Here is a 2,500-nt window from a genome sequence, read left to right as displayed (position 1 = left end):
GACTGGTGGGCCCATTCAGGACTCCTATGTCTGGTAGGATAACTTTAATTCATCCATCCTGTGTCTGTTGCAGGGAGGTGGAGAGAACAATCAACACAATAATGGTTTTCTTTCATGCCTCTTGAAGGACTCAATATTCTCTGTACTGCATTACATGTGAAAGTTGATTTATTACCCATGAACACACTACCTGTATGCTAATTCTATGTAAAAAGGTAGCTCCAGCCCTCATGATGTTGTCCAACATTTCCGCTATAAAACGGGATACAATTATTTTGGAAACATACCAAATTTGAAAAATAATTGAGAAGTTGCGCAATTACTAATCATGGAGCACAAAAAAAGCCTACAGCACCTGGTATTCCCAGGCAGTCTCCCATCCAGGTACTAACTAGGCCTGACCCTGCTTAGCTTCCGAGATCGGGCGCATTCAGTGTGGTGTGGCCGTAGGCTCTGGGCCTAGTGAGTTTGTACTTTTAAGCATCTAGTCGGCTAGACCTTGCAGTTTTGAAAGGCAATTGTGAAATGGCTCACTTCCTGAACTTGGAGCACAAAAAAGCCTACAGCACCTGGTATTCCCAGGTGGTCTCCCATCCAGGTACTAACTAGGCCCGACACTGCTTAGCTTCCGAGATCAGACGAGATCGGGCGCATTCAGTGTGGTGTGGCCGTAGGCTCTGGGCCTAGTGAGTTTTGTACTTTTAAGCATCTAGTCGGCTAGACCTTGCAGTTTTGAAAGGCAATTGAGAAATGGCTCACTTCCTGAACTTGGAGTACAAAAAAGCCTACAGCACCTGGTATTCCCAGGCGGTCTCCCATCCAGGTACTAACTAGGCCCGACACTGCTTAGCTTCTGAGATCAGACGAGATCAGGCGCATTCAGTGTGGTGTGGCCGTAGGCTCTGGGCCTAGTGAGTGTTGTACTTTTAAGCATCTAGTCGGCTAGACCTTGCAGTTTTAAAAGGCAATTGAGAAAGGGCTCACTTCCTGAACTTGGAGCACAAAAAAGCCTACAGCACCTGGTATTCCCAGGCGGTCTCCCATCCAGGTACTAACTAGGCCTGACACTGCTTAACTTCCGAGATCGGGTGCATTCAGTGTGGTGTGGCCATAGGCTCTAGGAATGCTAAGAATATTACTCTTATGCATTTGCATTTAGTAAGCTAAGCCATGCAGCCACTTGCAACATGATACCACGCTCATCGCTCGATCAGGCTCGATCAGGCGAGATATATAAGACTGGTGGGCCCATTCAGGACTCCTATGTCTGGTAGGATAACTTTAATTCATCCATCCTGTGTCTGTTGCAGGGAGGTGGAGAGAACAATCAACACAATAATGGTTTTCTTTCATGCCTCTTGAAGGACTCAATATTCTCTGTACTGCATTACATGTGAAAGTCGATTTATTACCCATGAACACACTGCCTGTATGCTAATTCTATGTAAAAAGGTAGCTCCAGCCCTCATGATGTTGTCCAACATTTCCGCTATAAAACGGGATACAATTATTTTGGAAACATACCAAATTTGAAAAATAATTGAGAAGTTGCGCAATTACTAATCATGGAGCACAAAAAAGCCTACAGCACCTGGTATTCCCAGGCAGTCTCCCATCCAGGTACTAACTAGGCCTGACCCTGCTTAGCTTCCGAGATCGGGCACATTCAGTGTGGTGTGGCCGTAGGCTCTGGGCCTAGTGAGTTTTGTACTTTTAAGCATCTAGTCGGCTAGACCTTGCAGTTTTGAAAGGCAATTGTGAAATGGCTCACTTCCTGAACTTGGAGCACAAAAAAGCCTACAGCACCTGGTATTCCCAGGTGGTCTCCCATCCAGGTACTAACTAGGCCCGACACTGCTTAGCTTCCGAGATCAGACGAGATCGGGCGCAATCAGTGTGGTGTGGCCGTAGGCTCTGGGCCTAGTGAGTTTTGTACTTTTAAGCATCTAGTCAGCTAGACCTTGCAGTTTTGAAAGGCAATTGAGAAATGGCTCACTTCCTGAACTTGGAGCACAAAAAAGCCTACAGCACCTGGTATTCCCAGGCGGTCTCCCATCCAGGTACTAACGAGGCCCGACACTGCTTAGCTTCCGAGATCAGACGAGATCGGGCGCATTCAGTGTGGTGTGGCCGTAGGCTCTGGTTCTTGTGAGTTTTGTACTTTTAAGCATCTAGTCGGCTAGACCTTGCAGTTTTGAAAGGCAATTGAGAAATGGCTCACTTCCTGAACTTGGAGTACAAAAAAGCCTACAGCACCTGGTATTCCCAGGCGGTCTTCCATCCACGTACTAACTAGGCCCGACACTGCTTAGCTTCTGAGATCAGACGAGATCAGGCACATTCAGTGTGGTGTGGCCGTAGGCTCTGGGCCTAGTGAGTTTTGTACTTTTAAGCATCTAGTCGGCTAGACCTTGCAGTTTTAAAAGGCAATTGAGAAAGGGCTCACTTCCTGAACTTGGAGCACAAAAAAGCCTACAGCACCTGGTATTCCCAGGCGGTC

At 47.0% G+C, this 2,500-nt stretch overlaps 6 non-coding genes and 3 pseudogenes across 6 annotated transcripts in view; all 9 read right to left on the bottom strand.

The window, feature by feature from the left end:
- Positions 1-343: 343 nt before the first annotated feature.
- LOC138544986 (5S ribosomal RNA) lies at positions 344-452 on the bottom strand (annotated as a pseudogene).
- Positions 453-557: 105 nt separating this feature from the next.
- LOC138547729 (5S ribosomal RNA) lies at positions 558-676 on the bottom strand. The gene has a single exon (XR_011291559.1). It is a non-coding gene; the product is annotated as a 5S ribosomal RNA (ribosomal RNA).
- A 106-nt stretch (positions 677-782) lies between these two features.
- Positions 783-901, bottom strand: LOC138540042 (5S ribosomal RNA). The gene has a single exon (XR_011288101.1). It is a non-coding gene; the product is annotated as a 5S ribosomal RNA (ribosomal RNA).
- A 106-nt stretch (positions 902-1,007) lies between these two features.
- On the bottom strand, positions 1,008-1,116 carry LOC138542875 (5S ribosomal RNA; annotated as a pseudogene).
- Positions 1,117-1,579: 463 nt separating this feature from the next.
- LOC138546089 (5S ribosomal RNA) lies at positions 1,580-1,688 on the bottom strand (annotated as a pseudogene).
- Positions 1,689-1,794: 106 nt separating this feature from the next.
- LOC138547620 (5S ribosomal RNA) lies at positions 1,795-1,913 on the bottom strand. Its single transcript, XR_011291453.1, has one exon. It is a non-coding gene; the product is annotated as a 5S ribosomal RNA (ribosomal RNA).
- Positions 1,914-2,019: 106 nt separating this feature from the next.
- On the bottom strand, positions 2,020-2,138 carry LOC138549930 (5S ribosomal RNA). Its single transcript, XR_011293699.1, has one exon. It is a non-coding gene; the product is annotated as a 5S ribosomal RNA (ribosomal RNA).
- A 106-nt stretch (positions 2,139-2,244) lies between these two features.
- On the bottom strand, positions 2,245-2,363 carry LOC138541890 (5S ribosomal RNA). Its single transcript, XR_011289885.1, has one exon. It is a non-coding gene; the product is annotated as a 5S ribosomal RNA (ribosomal RNA).
- Positions 2,364-2,469: 106 nt separating this feature from the next.
- The window catches only part of LOC138538372 (5S ribosomal RNA), a 119-nt gene continuing 88 nt past the window's right edge, over positions 2,470-2,500 (bottom strand). Inside the window, exon 1 of the ribosomal RNA XR_011286474.1 lies at positions 2,470-2,500. This exon is cut by the window's right edge and continues 88 nt beyond it. This is a non-coding gene — a ribosomal RNA (5S ribosomal RNA).

The sequence above is a fragment of the Ambystoma mexicanum genome, unplaced genomic scaffold (genome assembly GCF_040938575.1).
Source record: "Ambystoma mexicanum isolate Mex_15411 unplaced genomic scaffold, UKY_AmexF1_1 Mex_scaf10, whole genome shotgun sequence".
In the NCBI taxonomy this organism is placed as follows: Eukaryota; Metazoa; Chordata; class Amphibia; order Caudata; family Ambystomatidae; genus Ambystoma; species Ambystoma mexicanum.
This window is presented reverse-complemented; position numbering and strand designations above follow the sequence as displayed.